The following is a 19,450-nucleotide window of genomic DNA, read 5'->3' as shown; positions in this document are numbered from 1 at the left end:
AAGACTATAGTTTGAATAGACTAAAAATTGTTGTCAGGACATTTTTCTTTTAAACACATGAAGCTATGTTTTCAAGAATATTTATGTTCTTTGAAGTTTCTTCTCCAGTAGGAAGAAAAAAATTAGTTATATAATAAAAGTTTTATAATACAAGTACTACTTAGATATTTGTGGCAATTCAAGGGTGAAATTGTTTTATCATTCTTATAAGAAGAATAGCATTACTTTTGATGAGAGTCACTGACATTTAGAATTCAGTCAGACAGTTGGATCATAAACTTTTTTATAAATGAAGAATGTAGTGTAATATAAAAGCATGAATTTTTTGAAATATAGGATTTTAATTTCATCAGATTTCTTAGTCTTTTTTTAAACTATCTTACTATTGAAGAATTAGAATGTTAAATGCTACTCAAGAGAATTCTAAAGCATGAGTTAAGTTGGAATAAAATGATTTCAAATTTATTATTGCTAAATTTATTACGAACATGAACAATGCTTTGAAGTTGTTTCTGGGTTGCTTTGCACTTTTTGCAGTACTGAATATTAATTTTAAAGCAGTATTTCTACATTGAAAAAAAACTGAGTTAGCAGTCTTTTATAGCTGGTTAGTGAATATCAGTCTTAAAATTCTTTTGGAAGATAGCTAAAATTATTTTCCCCTTTACAGAAGAAACAGTTAATATTTATTATTGGATTTTCTGATATTTAATTTTTTAAATTGTTACATTCTGAAAACTATTTCATTGTACTGTAAATGCTATTGGAAATACTTATTTTCTCTATAAATGGAGGTTGAGCACCATCTGTTGGTCAATCTGAAGTATTTTAATTTTGTGAAGTCAGCCAAAATTTGCTGTAAAAAGATTGTATTTGATTACTGAGGTCTTATGTATTATATAATTCTCTCATAATACAGATGTGTCTAACAACTATTTCTTACAAAATTCCTTTATTGTTGTAGATTATAAAATGATTCATCTTTATTGCCTTTACTCTCTAGATTTTCCTAATATTGCCTATCCTACTGAAATATAGGTTATTCTTTGACAGAAGTGAATGGACTTAACCAACTGTGTTAAGAATAAACCCTGTTAATTATGTAGTTACTAAAGGAGATGTTATTTGCCATGTGTAGAACTTATCAATTGAGGAAGCATAACTAGGCAATTTTCTGTGTTACTACATTACCTGAGTGAGCTGGATTTAATTTTGGAGTAATTATCTTGTTTCTTTAATATCAGTTCCAAGTTAAAAGTAAATTACAAAATTGTTGAGCAAACAAAAATTCTTGTATAAAACAATTGTTATTTTTATTATATGTTTTTATAATTTTGAACTTTTATCATATTGAATGTATTATTTTGTTTCAAATGAATACTTTAAAACTCAAGTAGGTATTAATAAACTATTTAAAGAGTTCATTTTATAGTACATATTAATAAAATATTAATAAACTGAATAGCTACTTTTTTTTTTTAGGACAAACCAAAAAAATACATATGAAGTGGCATTAGGAGTCTTTAAGATATTAAAAATATATACTTTTAAAGACTAGGTATAGAGCTGCTCTTGTATTTCTTTTAGTTTGTGACATCAAAGTCAGTGCTACAGCTGCATCAAAGTCTTAACCCTCATATGTTAATAATTACAGTAAATAAGTCAGTGCTTTTGGGTTTTAGGGAGATTGATCTTTATGTTTTAGGTCTTACTTTCCAAGTAGAAATCATTCAATGCTTAGTGTTAGATATATTCTTTGCAAGAAAATAGTAAAAGTAGTACCAAAAGAAACAAGCTTAAGAAATTTAAATTGATATTTATATTTCATAACAAAAAGTATCTGATTTGTTTGTGGGTTTTAGGGATTGAACCCAGGGCTTCATGGCACACTAGACAAGCACTCTACCACTGATATATATCCCCACACTTGATTTTTGAATTTAAAAGTCATGACAGTGAGCTTTATTAGATTGTTTTAAATCATAAATCATATTTCTGTTCCTCTTGAATTCTATTACTTTTTCCTTTATCCATTCAATGTCATCACTTCTCCTAGTTTTTTTTATGCTAGAAACTGAAACTCAGCCTCGATTCTTCGCCTCTTTCATTTTCCCCCTAAAAATTCAGTTTCTAAGCTTTGGAAATGACTCCTTATTCTTTCTCCTCAGTATTACCCTACTTCAACCTTCTTCATCTCTTTTACTATTCCAGAGAACTTACTAACTAATGTATTACCTTTAGCCTCTTTTCTATTCCATGCATATCTTTAATAACATTGAAAGTCTAAAAAAATTTTTTTCTGCTAAAACACTTGACTGTTGATATTAAGATTTCTCTGCTTTCAGTTGCTTAGTACACAATTGAATTCTTAGAATGGCAATCACGGAGTCCTTATAAGTCTGGTTTCAGTCGACCTTTCTAGCCTTTCCTCTCTTCCCTTTCGCACCCTTTGAGACCCTGAGTCAAGACCAAATGTGAACAGTCACTCTAAGAATTAATCATACTGGTTTGAGCTCTACCAGCAAGTAGATCAGTTACTAGAAGGTCTCATCAATAGAAGAGTTGTTAATTACATATAGATAGTTGTGAACTCTGAAAACATTAACTATATTTTTTTTGTTGTTGTTGTTAGCTTGTTTGTTTGATCTTTGAATTCCAAGTACCAAGGATGGTCCTCTTCTTGGAGAGGCTCTTCCCTGGGTTGACCTTTAAATTTAAAAATGAAGAACTAGTAAGTGTAGGTAGGCTTTCCTTTTCCCCCAAGATACGCTAACCATAGTGATGTCAGTAGATGACTTTTAAAAGACAACTAACTATGAGATAGCTAAACTACAATCATCCTATAACAAGGATTATAGGATTATTGCTTGTAATCTACAGTTTTCAGTGTTTCTATGCCTGCTTCCCCCCACCCCATGCTTTTTTCATCTTTATTGGCTGGATTGGATGACTTTTCTTATCATTTTACCAATGTTCTAAGTAAAGATTTACCTGATTGGCTTTCAGTGTTTTTTGGAGAGAGGATTGGGTTGGATACATAAGTACGTCTCAGGAGAATAGATAGGACTGATGGAGAATTAATAGTTTTAGTTAAAACTGATTTTTTTTAATTTGGAGATTTTTATTCATCATTTGATGTTGGTAAGAACTTTAAAAGTCTCCTTTGGGGTCTGTGCTTCTGAAACTATACAGTTCTCAAAAATTCATAAAATTATGAGAATCTCTGAGTAATGTTAATATTAACTTAGATTATGAAGCAAGTATTTTTAGTAACAGAACTAGGAATTAATCAAATGTATTTCATATGATAGATTAAACAAATTTGATCCTTTGTTGAGTTGGATCTTATGTTTTGTGTATTAGTATCATTGAGAATATACAGTTATATAACAGTTGTATACTGTGTTTTTATTTTAATTGACACATATTAAGTGCCCATGTTATGGGGTACAATGTGAAATTTCAGTACATGTGTACAATGTGCAGTGATTAAGTCAGAGCAATTGGAATATCTATCACATATATGACATTATTTCTTCGTGTTGGGGACCTTCTCTGCTAACTATTTTTGAAATATTTAGTTAATTGCTGTCAATCATAGTTATGCTACTGTGCTGTAGAGCATTGGGAAGTTATTCTTTCTATCTGCTATACCCCATTAACCATCTTCTTGTCATTCCTATCTCTCCCAATCTCTTCACATGCTTGGTAACTACTATTCTGTTCTCATCTTTGAGGTCACCTTTTCATCTTCAACATATAAATGAATATATAGTATTTATCTTTCTGTGCTGACTTGCTTCACTTAGCATCATATCCTCTGGTTCATTCATGTCATTGCAAATGATAGAATTTCATTCTTTTGGCTGAGTAATATTCCATTGTGTATTCATACCACATTATCCATATATCTGTTGATGGACACCTAGGTTGCTTTCATATCTTGACTTACAAATAGTGCTGCAGTAATCATGCAGTAATTGCAGTTCCTTTGGATGTGTATCCAGTAGCGTGATTTATTATAACATTATTTTTTTTGAGGAAATAGTTTTTCCATAATGGTTGTACTAGTTTGCATTTTCACCAACAGTGTATTGAGCATTCCCTTTCTCTGTACTATAGCTAGCAGTTATTATATTTCTTTATGATAATAGCCATTCTGTCTGAGATAAGATGATATCATAGTAGTTTTGATTAGTGTTTCCCTGATAATTAGTGATGAACATTTTTTCATATATTTGTTGGCCATCTGTATATTCTCTTTTAAGAAAAGGTGTTCCAATCATTTGCAACATTTTTCAGTATTGGGTATTGGACCCAGGGGTACTTGACCATGAGCTATATCCCCAGTCATTTTTATTTTTTGTTTTGAGAAAGGGTCTTGCTGAGTTACTTAGGGCCTCTCTAAATTGCTGGTTCTTCAAACTCGATCCTCCTGCCTCAGCCTCCCAAGTTTCTGGGATTACAGTCAGGTGCCACCTCTTCAGCTCAATTACCTATTTTTTTTTGTCAAACAATTCAACTCCTGTTGTTTGAGTTTCATGTATATTCTGAAGCTTAGTTCCTTGTCAAAATTTTCAGGTATTTCCTCACATTCCTCACTTTGTTGATTGTTTCCTTTGTCATACAGATGTTTTTTACTGGATGTAATCCTGTGTGTCTATTTTTACTTTTTTAGCCTGTCTTTTTGGCATTCTACTGAAAACAATCTGCAGACTAATGTCCTAAAACATTCCCCCTTTTTCTTCAGCAGTTTTCATCATTTTGGATCTTACATTTAAGTCTTTGGTTCTCTTTGAGTTGATTTCTGCATATGGGAAGAGATAAGGGTCTAGTTTCTTTCTCCTGCATACAGATTTCCAGTTTTCTCAGCGCTATTTATTGAAGACTTTTCTTTCTCCAATGTATGTGTGTTTTATATTGTTTGTTGGAAATCAGTTAGCTGTAAATAATGAATTTATTTTTGAGTTCTCTATTCTGTTCTACAAGTTTATATGTCTTTTTTTTATGCCAATAGAGTTTTGGTTAGTATAGCTTGTAGTGTATTTTAAAATCAGGTATTGTGTTATCTCCAGCTTTGTTCTTTTTGCTCAGGATTGTTTTTGTCTATTCAGGGTCTTTTGTGGTTCCATGCAAATTTTAGAAGTGTTTTTTTCTACTTCCATGAAGAAGTGTCATTGGTATTTAGATAGGTATTGCATTGAATATGTAGATTGCTTTTTGGAGATTTTAATAATATTGATTCTTCTATTGTTGAGGTCATTCACTGCCTTGGTTAATTTTGTTTCTAGGTGTTTCCTATTTTTGTAGTTATTGTGAATTAGATTGCTTTCTTTTCTTTCCCAGTAATTTTACATTGATGTATAAATATGTTATTGATTTTTGAATGTTGTTTATATATCCTGTAACTGATGATTTTTTTTTATCAGTTACAATAGGTTTTGGTTGAGACTTTAAATTTGTGTATATATAAAATCATGTCATCTGCAAAGAGAATTGTTTGACTCCTTTCCTATTTGGGATGCCCTTTTTTCTTTCTCTTGTCTTAATTGCTTTGGTAAGACTTGGCAATGCTGTATTGAGTAAGAGTCATGAACATGAACATCCTTGGCTTCTTCATCTTAGAAGAAAATATTCAGCCTTTTCCCATTTGGTATGATAAACTGTGGCTTGGAGATATATATATCTCACTGTGTTGAGTTACATTTTTCTATACCTAATTTTTTGATGCTTTTTATTATGAAGGTATGTTAAATTTTACTTTGTGTGTTTACTGAGATGATCATATAGTTTTTATGTTTCCTCTGTTGATATGTTTATTGATTTGCACATGTGAACCATTTTGTATCCCTGGAATAAATCTCACTTGATCATGTTGTATCATTTTTTAAAAAATGCGTTATTTGATTCATTTTGCTAGACTATTGTTGAGAATTTTTGTATCTGTGTTCATTGGGGGTATTGTTGTGTAGTTTTCTTTTGTGTTCTTCTATAAGTTAGGTATTAGGGTAATACTACTGTTGTAGAACAATTTTGGAAGGTTTTTCTCCCTTTAAATACTTTGAAATAGTTCGAGAAGTATTGGTGTACGTTCTTTAAAAAATTTATAAAATTCAGCAGTGAAGTCATCTAATCCTAGATTTTTATTTGTTGGGAGGAATTATTACTATCTATTATTATGTTGGGTTTTTTGTATCCTCAATATTCAGTTTGGTAGGTTATATATGTCTAGAAATTCATCCATTCTAGTTTTTCTAATTTGTTGGCATACAGTTGTCCATAATAGCCCCATATGATCCTTTGTATTTCTGTGATATCAGTTATAATGTCTCCTTTTTCAGGTCTAATATAATTATTTGGTCTTCTCTCTCTTTTTCTTTCTTTAACCTTCTTTGGGCAGTATAACTAAAGGTTTGTCAATCTGTTTACCTTTTTAAAAAACTATATTGATCTTAGGGTGTGTGTGTGTGTGTGTCTAATTATGTGTCTACCTATCTGTTTCATTTATTTCATTCTGATCTCTTTAACTTTTTTACTTCTACCAATTTTGATTTCTGTTTGTCATTGCTTTTTTAATTCCTTGAGTTGTATCACTGCATTGTTTATTTTTAATGTTTGCATTTTTAAAAAAAAATATAGGCACCTCCTGGCTATCAACCTCCCTTAAGTACTGCTTTTGCCATATCCCACAGGTAGAATGTGACTTTTTCATGGTCATTTGTTTGAAGACATTTTTAAATTTCTCTTTTGAGTTTTCATTGATCTCTTGCCATCAAGAGAATGTTGTTTATTTTCCATGTGTTTTTATAGTTAATATTGTTCCACTTATGTTGCTTTCTAGTTTTATTCCATATTGGTTAGGGACAATACATGCTATGATTTACTTTTTAAAAATTTGTTGAGACTTGTCTTGTGGCCTAACTTATGTTCTATCATGAAGAATGTTTTCTTTGCTGTAGCTGTTGGAAGATATTTTCTGTGCATGTGTTAGGTCCTTTGGTTTATAGTATAAAGTGTGATGTTTTTGTGTCGACTTTTTTTTTTTTTTTTTGGTTTGAATGATCTGTCTAGTGAAGGTGGGGTGTTGAATTTCCCAAATATTAGACAGTCTGTCTTTCCCTTTGGATCTCATAATTTTTACTTTATAGAATTGGGTGTTCAAGAATTGGATGGATATATTTTGACAATTATTTACTCTTATTGTGTTGATCCTGTTATCATTATATAATAACCTTCTTTATCTCTTTTTATAGTTTTTTTTTTAGTTCAAGTGTGCTTTATCTGTGTATAGCTGCTTATGCTTGCTTTTGGTTTTCATTTGTAGAGTTTATCTTTTTTCATCCTTTTACTTTGAGTCTTTGTGGGTCTTTACTGGTGAAGACAGTTTCTTATAGGCAGTATATAATTGGTGCCTAGTTTCTTTTTTCTTTTTTATTCATTCAGGCAGTCTGTATCTTTCTAATTGGGAATTTAATCTATTTACATTCAAGGTGCTATTGATTAATAAAGACATATTCCTCTGATTCTTTTATTTTTTTTCCCTGATATTTTGTATATTTTTTGTTTTTTCCATGTTCAGTTTTGTGGTTTGGTGAGTTTTTTCATTAATAAAGTTTGATTCTCTTTCTCTTTTGTGTATTTGCTCTACTGTTGAGTTTTATACTTTGTGTTTTTTCATGATGATAGTTATTGTCCTTTCACTTTGTTTTCTTCCACATTTTAATTGATGCATTATGTTGCACATAATGATGGGATTTGTTTTTATATATTCATAAATTACACTGCATAAAATTTAATTTGGCCAATATCACTCCCTATCACTTCCTTCCTTCCTCCCTGTCTCCCACTCTTTCATCCCTTTTCTTCTGCTGATCTCCCTTTGATTTTCATGAGACCCCCTTATGCTTTTCTTTTCCTTGTTCCTCTTAGCTTCTGCATATGAGAGAAAACATATGACCCTTGGACCTTCTGAGTTTGACTTACTTTCATTTAACATAATGGTCTCTAGTTCCATTCATTTTCCTGAAAATAACATAATTTCATTTTCTTTATGGCCGAATAAAACTCAATTGTGTATTTACCACATTTTCTTTATCCATTCATCCATTGACACTTTGGTTTCATAGTTTGATTATTGTGAATGTGAAGCTAAAAACATGGTTATGCATGTGTCACTGTAGTACGTTGATTTTAATTCTTCAGGATAAATACTGAGAGTGGTATATATAGCTGGATAATATAATGGTTCCATTCCTAGTCTTATGAGGAAACTCCATACTGTTTTCAATAATGGTTGTACTAATTTGCAGTCCCACCAACATTGTAAGAGTGTTCCTCTTTCTCCACATTCTTTTCAGTGTTTATTATTTGTATTCTTGTTGACTGCCATTCTGACTGGTGTGAAATGAAATTTGTGTCATTTTTATTTGTATTTCTCTAATTGTTGATGTTGTTGAACATTTTTCATATATTGTTCATTTGTATTTCTTCTTTTGAGAAGTGTCTGTTTAATTCATTTGCCCATTTTTTAATTGGGTTATTTGATTTTTTAGTGTAAAGTATTTTAAATTCTTTGTATATTCTAGATTTTAATCTCTGCCAAAAGAGTAACTAGCAAAGATTTTCTCTTATTCTGTAGGTTTCTCTCTTCACAGTCTTAATTGTTTCCTTTGCTATGAAGAAGCTTTTTAATTTGTTGCTATCCTATTTATTAACTTGGCATTATATTTCCTGAGCTTTTGGAGTCCTATTGCCAAAACCATTGCCTGTCCCTGTATGCTGGAGTGTTGATCCTCCATTTTATTCTAGGAGTTGCATAGTGTCTGCTCTGGTTCTGAGATCTTTGATTCATTTTGAGTTGATTTTTATGCAGGATTTTTCATATATGCCTTTATGATATTGAAGTAGGTTTCTTCAAACCATACTTTCTTCAGTGTTTTATCATGAATGGATTTTTAAAATATTTTTTAGTTGTAGATGTACATAATGCCTCTTTTTATTTTTTTTTATGTGGTGCTGAGGATTGAACCCAGTGCCTCACATGTGCTGAGGGCACATTACCACTGAGCCACAACCCCATCTCCTTATGAATGGATTTTGAATTTGTCAAAGGCCTTCTCTGCATTTGCTGATATGACTAAGTGATTTTTGTCCTTAATTCTATTTATATGAAGAATTACATTTATTAATTATGTATATTAAACCATCCTTGCATCTCTGAAATAAGTCAACTTGGTCATGATGTACAAACCTCTTAATATGGTTTTGAATATGATTTACTAATATTTTATTATGTACTTTGCATTGGTTTGTGGTTTTCTTTCCTTGATATGTCCTTGTTGGTTTTGGTATGAGTATGATACTGATGTCCATCTCATTCTGATGGTTTGGAAATTTTTCTGTTAATACTACCCTCAGGAAGTATCCATTCCATTAACTACATCTCACAACCCTCTTCAAATCCAGTGATTCATAAATTTGGTCTGAATCAACATTCAGAGTTCTTGTATATCCTGATCATGGTTTCTTCTTTTCTTTAATGTTCTCTGAATGTTCAAGGCTGACCATTTTGTCTTTCACTTCCAAGATTCTGTCTTCAGCATGGTCTACCCTATTAGAGACTTTCAATGAACATTTTGTTTGATTTCTTGTCTCTCATTTCCAAGACAATTTCATTCTTTTCAGTATTTGTATCTATTGGATTTCTTTTTATATCTTGTACTGACTTTCCTTAATTCATTCAGTTGTTTTCTGTGTTCTCTTGGAATTCATTGATCATTTTTATAATGATTCTTTTGAATTCTTTATCTGACATTTCATCTACTTCAATAACTTTGGGGTCAATTGCTGGTGTTTTATGAACTTTAGGAAGTGTTACCTTGTTTTTTAAAATATTTTCCGTATTCCTGTGTTGTTTCATGCATTGTTTCAGATCGATTTCTCTTCCAGTCTCGTGTGTGTGCCTTTTTAGGCACAGTATTTCACTTGCCAAAGTGTCCTAAGAGTGATCTAGATTGAGACCTCCCTTGTAGGTGTAGTATCTACAGTCTTTATGTTAATTCTGTTTTTGCTGCCTCAGTGAATGTCCTATCATGGTGTACATCAGGTGTACATCAGTGAATTTCCTATCAGGTGGGATCTGGTGGCCCACCCTGGCCATTTCTTCTTGGGGACTGGTCATTATTTGGGGTTTTGTCTTTCTATTCTTTGTATTATAGCTGAAAGATTGTCACTAATTTGTCTGTGAAGCAAGGTGCACTGTCTTTTGGTTGAGTTAAGTTTAGCAGCAGAGTCTCCACCCTGTGAACTTGTAGTATCTCTGTAAGTTCCCAGCACATCACAGAATAGGGAGAAATAAATAATAGCAACAATTGATGCAACAATATACAGCATTAAAATAAATACCTTGCTCCTGCTATGACATCTACAATGTTAATTGACACAAAAAGCAGAAAACGATGGAGTCAGCAGTTGCCAGTAGCAAAAACAATAAGTAATCATAAACTGGTGACAACTGTGCCAACAGCAAAAACAATAAGTAGTCTTAAACACGTGTCAACTGGTGTTATCCGGAGCGGTAATAATTGTAACAGCATTAATGGTGAGGGCAGGAGTTATATGAATGAATTAGTTCTAAAAGATGGTAAAAATACAGTTAAGAGAATAGAAAATGTGATGGTAAGGTAGAAGAGAGTTTACAATTTTCAAAAAGTAAACGATGTAGAAGAGATGTAGCAGGTGATGTAGGGAAGGAGGAGGGGAAAAAATAGGAAAAGGTAAATGGAGAAAGAACAATAGAATTGTTAACAGGAAAAGAGAAGAAATGGGAAATAAATATAAACAATACAAAACTAATGAAAATATACCAACCAAAACCCCTAACTCTCAATAGTCAAGGCAAGAAGAAAAACCAAAATTGAATAAAAAACAGATATGTGCATGTATATATTCCATCAATTGGCAAGAATGATCACACACAAGGAAGAGTGGGGGTTGCTGCAAGGTTCAGTGGAGTTCTGGTGGGTGGGGCTTAGGTCTAATCAGGCCTCAGGGGCTTTGTTGGGTAGTATGTGCTCTGGGGAGATTAGATCAACACACCCCTAGGTCCTGAATCTCAGAAGCCGCCTACAAATTCTGCTTGTGGAACCGGGGACCCAATCCTTCACACAATCTACTGCCCATAAACACAGCCTTCCCAGGTTTAGTACCTGAGTGTATTCACATCCACCTGTGATTTCTGACCCTCTTCAACTGGTCATGTGCACTATCAGACTCAAAAGAGTAGTGAGTTGGACAATCCCCTTCACTTTTCTGACATGAATTCCCCTGGGTAAATCTTTCTGTGCCTGTTTCTGTCACATTCTGCTATGTACACCATGATAGGCACTTGCCCAGGACAGTATGGCAGTGTTTGCTGTGATCTCCCAGCTCCTGCACCGGTTACAATGTGGCTGTCTCAAGATGGCTTCCACATTATCTTTCCACAGCCAGTGAGAGAAGCAGAGCACTTTTCAAGCATTAGTGCACAGTGCAGCCTCTGGATCAACTAGGTTCAGGCTACTTTTCTGGTCTCAGGTTTTTTTTCATATCAAATATGTTCATTCTGTTTCTGTTTTCTGTTCGGACAACACTATTACCACTGCTCCTACCACAATGGGTTTGGTCCACTGTACTTTTTATTCTTTTTAGTGTACTTAAACTTCTGAGTCCCTCAGACACTCTGACTGTTCAATATTGAATTTTAGTGAAATCCCTCTTTCACCCACCTTGCTGAGAAGTAGAACTCTCAAGTTATAGAGAAACTAGGAATGCAGCCTTCCTCTAATCTGGCATCTTGAATACTCATCTGTTTACTTCTAATGAAGGACTTCTTTAAACATTTCTCATGGCCAGTTTGATAATGGTGAGTTCCTGTAGTTCTACGTGATAGCATATCTAGCATGTGTACAGTCTCCTGAATTTTTCCCTTACTGAAGACTTCTGTAATAATTCTAATAGGATCAAGTTATCAAGTGTCGAGCACCCATTCTGTGTCCCATGATAGTTGCTTTAAAGACATTATCTTGACTCATCATAGACAATTATGCAAGCAATTTGTATTCAATCTTTTTATGTAGGAAATTGGAGCCTGAGGTTTAATAAATTTTCTTCAGAACATAATTACAGGATTGGAATTCCAAAACTGTCTGATATCACTGTTTGCCTGTCTCTTTGCTTCCCTGTTCTGATTGCAGTAAGCTTTTTGAGCATGGAAACCATGTATTTTAATGTTTCTGGTCCTCATCCTTTTTGTGCTATTCCTTCAAACATAATGAATGGTCAATAACTGTGAATGAGTGAAGTTGGGTCAATGTGTCCCCTTCAAACTGATAATTCTTTCAATAGTGTTTATTAACCTGTGGGATCAATAGAGGATATATATGTAGTTGAGGCTGAACTAGCTATTCTCACACCAACTAATAGATCAAGAAGTAGTTGTAACATCCTAATTCAAGGAATTCTTTAACATTTTGGCAAAGAATTTTTTTTTTTGGATTAAATGTACATATTGTAGAAAAACATTGAAAAGTGAATTAAAATAAAGGGAATAATAGTACATGATCAGGCATTATTTAATACACAAAATAACGATACATGCATTATATTATTTAATACACAAATAACATAATCACATAAATTCTACTGTCCTATTTTGCATATGAGAAACTCAGGTTAAGAACTGATCAAGCCATTTGCCCATTATCTCATTAAGTAGAGGAGTTCCAGTTTGCCTAACTTCAAAGTCTATATACTTTCTTCTCTTAATTTTCTGCTTTTAAACTTGGTATAAATGGTATCAACAGTGAAATTAACATTCTACAGTTTTCTTTTTTGCCTAACATTGATTTTTAAGATTTATTGAATTGATCATGTAGCTCTAATTCATTCAATTAATTTTAATTTTTTCAAAGTAATAAGTGTACATAGTTTAAAAGTCAAAATGTTAGGCTTAAAGTGAAGGATAGATCTCCCTATTTCTTCGTTTCTTAATCCTCTCCACAGATACACCTGCTTTCAAGATTTGTTTTATTTACTTCTGTCTACCACTGCCCCTGCAGATTTCACATTTCCACTTCCTGACTTTCCACTTTTATTAAGTAAAGCCTTTTTTTACTGTAAAAGACAGTGATTTAGCACTTTGCCCTACCATTTTGTTTTACTTTTTTTCTTCCCATCTTTCCAGTTTATTTATATCACACTATATGACTTCTGTAAACATTTGCAGTTGAGCTATCTATGTACTATATTTGGTTTTTTCTTCCTTATATAACTTACTTTTAGTTTTGTGGGAAGTTAATAACTCCTTTTTTCCTTTGTTTGCTTAGTTTTATTTGTACCAATTACTAATTCTTATTCCTAGCTCTGACAGTACTCTAAACTCTTTTCAATATGATCAAATTAGTAACATAGCTTTTGTTGGATTTTAGAGATATTCCTTCTGGGACCATAGCCCTCCTACTTCGGTTTAAATTTCATTTCTTTTCTGTGTTAGATCCTTCCTTTTCTTGGTGTGTGTTTCTTTTTCAATTTTAATTCCTCCAGTAGTTTCTTGAGAAAGAATGTATAGACGCTATTTGCATCCCTGACCCCCAAGTTTAGTCTAAATAGACAAGGGAATGTGGAGTCAGTTCTTCTCTAAATCCAACAAAGTTTTGATCGGCCCCCCCCCCATGTTACCCAATAGTAAGAATGAATTATTTCTTATTTTTTAGCTAGTTTGAGAGTAAAACTATGGGGGACTGTTTGTGAAAATTTCCCCTTCAGTTCAGTGCTGTCAAAGATTTCAGGTTAGTTGAGTTTAAAAAATGATGAAATATATGCAGATTCAGAGAAAGCCTAGTGAATGAAACTCCCTGTATAAAAGAGGCAATGTCAATTGTAAAGCAGTGTCATGGCTCTGTTTTCACTGATCCAATGGCATTTATTCTAAGGTAATGTTGGTATAAATGGAAATATTGAAATTCTAGTGTTTAAAAGCAGTTTAATCTAGTCCTCATATAAAGATGCCTAAGGTATAATTTACATACAGATCAAATGAGAAAGTTTTATAATTGCCTATGGAAAAAAATTAATGAAGATATGCATGTTGGCTTTTGTTTTATGCTTTTTAAGTGGAAGCTTTCTGTTTTTGACATTGTAGAGAAGTCTTTTCACATAAATAACGTCCCACAAATCACTTCAAAATGTCTAAGGGCCTGAATAATAATTTGTTTCTTGAGTAGTCTGCAAGTGACATCTCGGTCATTAACTACTTTAGGATAAAGCATTTTGCTAATATTGACACCACTCTAAATCCTTAACTTGTTTAGACTGGCATATGCTGTTTATAGTATTGTATTTGACTTGTTTGTTAGATGTCTTTTCTTTTTCATAAGAACTTTTACTGCTAGTTAGCTTGTCAGAGATCATTATAAATAGGGAGATAAAATCCTGGTGGTAGATTGCAGTGTCTTATACTGAGTATTATTGATCCATAAAGACTTAAAAGTACATTATTCTAAGGTTGTCATTGCTAAAAAGGACTGAGGAAGGATTAAGAAACTACATTGACAGAAGTCATCATTTTAATGACAGGCAATTTAGTTTGAGATAACTGAAGCAAGGGAAAAATGCAATCAATCATCACAGCAAGGATTTTCACAAATGTTTACCAGTCTATAATGAATGTTATGTAGATCATCAAGGTCATTTGATAGCTTCTCTGAAAGTAATGTTTTCATATTCTAACAAAGCAATTCAAGTATTTAAAATCTATTTTGTTCATTCCTAAAGTTCTATATTATAGTGAAGCAGCAAATATAAAGGGTTAAAAGTTGGAAAATAGAAAAAAAATCCAGCTAATTAATCCAGCTAATTAATATATTATTTTCCCCCACTAATAGTTTCCTCAGTATCTGGCAAAGAATACACATAAAGAATGACTTTGTATTGGATAACACTTTCTTGGTTTTTGTGTTCAAATTTTAACATAGTGTTAAAAATTTTGTTTAATATCTCTTCCAGTTGTTTTCTCTTGTTCTCTTGAGGAGGAAATCTCTATGCAGTTCATAAATTCCTTCCTACTCAGATTCTACATCCATGTTGGTTAAGAGAGTACTGTTGAGTTAGGAGATTATATCCAGCAAAGAAGGTGAGAATATGTGCTGTCTGCAGAACATTGCTGATGTTGTTTTCTGGAATCCCTGGTTCAGAAGACTGTAGAATTAGAATTCAAATTCAGGCCCTGTCCTTTACTGGATGGGTGATCTTGTCAAGAGACACATAGTCTTTCTTTGTCTCCATTTTTTTATCTGCAAAATGGGAATGATACAGTCTTTTCCCTGTGAAGGTTGTGGGGATTAACCTCAACATTTGTAGGGACCTAATAGTTCTTGCATCCATTCTTTTTCTCCTTCTCTTCTGGTAGCAAGGATTGTAAAACATTTTGATCTCTTTAGTAGCAATAAAGGTAGGTGGAAGGGAGTCATGATTTCTATTTTACATTTCAAAGGAAATATTTAGGGTAACTCAATATAGGCTTACCATTAGGCCAAGGCTACCTAAAAGATGAAAAGTTTGGTATGTTTTTAAAAAAATTGTTTTAATAAGTTCACGTAACTGTTGTGACTTAAAGTATTAAAGAAAACCTTTCAAAGCAAAGTCAAAACAAAAACCCTAACTTGTCTGTTTAACAAGTGTTTTGTTGGAGTCCTGTTTGTAGACACTGTTAGTCACCAAAACTCATTGCAGTCTTAAGGAGTGTCATTGTCATCTACTTTATGAATTCTACGTTTTCATTTCATTTAACTTTCATTATAAATTACCTTATAGGTTATTAATTGGTGTGTGGTGTGTATAAAATTGAATTTTGAGTGGATTGATAGTTATTTTTGTTGGTCATGTTCATTATGGTGAGAAGCTCTAGTTTGGGGCTGCTTAGATCTGGACTTTAATTCTGGTTTAGTCACTTCCTTCATGTGGATTTGAGCAGTTACTCTCTGCTCTTCTATTTCCTTATGTGTAATTAGGCTAACAATAGTATCCATACTTGGAGTTCTATTTTAATTAAAGTATGTTATATAGTATATACATATGAATTATGTACATATAAAGTAGAATATATGTAAGTAAAAGTCCTGACATAAAGCTTACTGTTAACTATTAACTGATTACTTTTTAATGCCATACTCACTTACGTACACACACACATATATATATATGAGTAGCTCTTATTGATATAACCATGTTCATAATGTGACTTTTTACATTTAAGTCACCAGTCATATGTAATAGGTATTGAGAGAGAAAATGAAACAATATTGATTTTATCCTAAATGAACTCAGAGACCCATGTTATTGGGAAAGTATATAACTTGTTATACAAACCATGACTAACATTTGTTGGTTGTCTTTTATGTGCCACACAGTGCTGGTATTGACAGTATGAGCCTATGAAGTCCATATTGGTATTGGCCTAATTTTATAAATAGGGGAACGGAAGCACAGAGAGGTTAATTTGCTCAAGGTTACATAGGTAGTAAATGTAGGAGTCAGAAATTTCTGTTTTGGAGATCTTTGAAGAGTTATTATTTATGCTTCCTCCAACTAGTTCTTTTACTAAGTACTTAGAAGGTTATTTCCTACTGAAAGGAAATTCATGAAATTTAGGATGTTATAGATAGATATGTGGAGAAACCTTGCATTTATAACTGAGTCTCTCTGAGCATGTTACTTCAGGTATTGTTTTATAGTTTATAATTTAGTGGCAGGTATCTCCTAACTCATGAATCATGTCCTGGTTTATAAATAAGTTCGCGAGTACTTGACTATAATGGTTGTTTTCTTCATGGTGGAGGCTCATCCTTCACAGTGTGTGGTTGTAGGACCTTCTCATTTATTCTTCACTGTGCAAGTCTGTGTTGTAATGAATAAAGATACTCTTATGTCCTTGCCAACTGTCAGAGGCTCCAAGCTATCTTGGTTAATCTGCTTTATTCTCTCTCTGTGTATGTGTTCCCTTCCTTCTACCCAGATTACAGAGTGGGTAGAGAAATAACAGGAAAAGCATAAGAGAGCATAGTGACTTATTCACAAAGTATATCTTGAGTTTGGGGCAACGTCTGTTCTTTGTTTTAGTTCTCCTTACTTCAGTAGTGATCCTTTTCTAGCCTGAAGTCTTGGGCCTGCAGCTTAGAATGGGCTTAATAAATATGTGGTGAATAAATATAAACAAATGGGTAAAATAAATGTTCTCCTTAGCTTGTAGCTTTCTTTACTTATCACAGTCCATCAGATGTTGGGTGAGGAGTGAAGAAGAAACACCCACAGTTGAGAACAGGGGCCTTCTTAAGAGAGAGGAAAGTGAAAGGAGCTCCAATTTAGTGGTTTATTTTTCTGGTTCATTGGACAAAATTACACATCAGGTGTCATCGATTTCATGATTTGCTTAGGTAAAGGTACTAGTTTTAGTAGTTAAATTCTCTCCTATTGCTATTTCTCTCCTTTTCCTTTCTCTCTCTCTCTCTCTCTCTCTCAATAGAGGAGGAAGAGTTTATTTGAGGGCTTGAAGTTTCAGAGGTCTTAGTCCATAGAAGACTGGCTCCATTCCTCGGGGCTCTGGGTGAGGCAGAACATCATGGCGGAAGAGTGTACCGAGGGAAGCAGCTCACATCATCAGGAAGCAGAGAGAGAGCCCCCCCTTTTTTTTTTTTTTTTCTTAATGTAATTATTTGTTTTCATCATTTCCACTGTTCTTGATGTAATTATTGGGAACAGAGATACCCTGTGTGCACACATGGAGGGAGAAATGTGAATTTTTGCCAAGAATAAATAGACTTTTGGAGGTGAATTTCAGGAATCTGCATTTTATGTGATTTTCTTCCTTATATTATTGAGGGGATATGGGAGAAAATATATAAAAATAGAGACTTTATTCTGAGAAAGAAAATCTTAAATGGTATTCATTCTTAAAGATTATGATTAATGAATGCCTTGTTTCTTTGCTCTTACTAGATACATTTCCTTGAGAACATTTCAATCCAAGACTCTACGTTTTCATTACTGTGTCCATTAAATGTATGATTTGGCTACATTTTGAAATGTCTGAGGGAAGCAGTCTCTTCCTGACCTAACATTGGAATAGATTATAGGAGAGACTGTCTTTTTTGGTAGTGTGTCAGTAGACACTGAACATTTCTCAGTATTTAAGGTTTGCTTTCATAGAATATGAGTCTTATGTGGTAGCATGCCTGGCATCCTTCCTTTTTAATCTCTCATTGGTGTTTTTTAGATGCCTGGAAATTGTTTACTTCTCTAAAGCCTTTTAATCTACATGTTTGAAAAATAGTTCCCAAATTGTTGAGCAGGTCTTTTAGTTTTGGAAACACCACTTTTACTTTTGTTCTGTCGACTCTGGCTATTCTCTATTGAGGTGGACATAGGAACACCACTTTATATGGATATTTTCAATAAACAGTAGGGGGAAGTACATTTCAGGACAGTGTCTAAGTTTTATTTGCCATTTCTTGTAATAAAGTAACTTGGTAACAAAACAAAAAACTAATACCAAACAACCCTCATAAAAAAGATTTTAGCTGATATTCCTTATTATTTGAATCTCTGCGTGGCAGCACTGTTAGATGTTAGGGATTTCAAGATTAATAATATTAGTCCTCTTAGTCTTTCTGTGTGGTGGAAAAGGAGCTTGAAGAGTGAAGAGGAAATCCATACCTGGATTTTCATATTCATGCCCAATCTCAGATTTGTCCAAGTGTGGAGAATGAGGATTCTACTTTTTTTTTTTTTTTTTTTTTTTGCGGTACTGGGGATCGAACTCAGGGCCTTGTGCTTACGAGGTAAGCACTCTACCAGATGAGCTATCTCCCCAGCCCCCGAGGATTCTACTTTATGCACCAGTTTTATGATCATTTTGGATCAGTGCTGACATGAAAAATAAGTGAAGTGAGGATTTTCCACATATTCTTATACGTGTCCAATATTGGTAAATTTTGATGGATTTAATCATTGCATATGTTTTTCCCATTCTTCAGGTTATATTTTCCTTAGATACCTCAAGAGATAATGGACTCAACACTTTTGCTGTGATTAAGGTTCTGATCTGAGGTTAAAGACTGAAATCATATCAGAATATGGAAAGAATTGAAATACTACCTCCCAAATACGCCACTTTGGCATGCTGACTTGTTTGCATTAAAGGCACTTGGAAAGCAGCAGGTTTTCCTTTCCTTCTGAACTTCCTTCTTCTTAAAAGGAACCCTTAACTTTCTACTCACTTGTGTACCAATAACCTTCGTTGAAGTCCCTTGGCCTTGTTACATTTTATAATTACTGTTTGTCTTAGTTCATTTTCTGCTTTATAACAGAATACCAAAGACTTGGTCACTCTTAAAAAATAGAAGTGTACTTGGCTCAT

General features: G+C 33.1%; 1 protein-coding gene across 1 annotated transcript in view; it reads left to right on the top strand.

The window, feature by feature from the left end:
- Fbxl17 (F-box and leucine rich repeat protein 17) overlaps positions 1 to 19,450 on the top strand; it is a 515,989-nt gene that overhangs the window by 83,064 nt on the left and 413,475 nt on the right. The gene's annotated exons all lie outside the window — the stretch shown is intronic.

This window comes from Sciurus carolinensis, chromosome 6 (assembly GCF_902686445.1).
Source record: "Sciurus carolinensis chromosome 6, mSciCar1.2, whole genome shotgun sequence".
Classification (NCBI taxonomy): domain Eukaryota; kingdom Metazoa; phylum Chordata; class Mammalia; order Rodentia; family Sciuridae; genus Sciurus; species Sciurus carolinensis.
The sequence above is the reverse complement of the archived record's forward strand: the minus strand, read 5'-3'. Positions and strand labels throughout refer to the sequence as shown.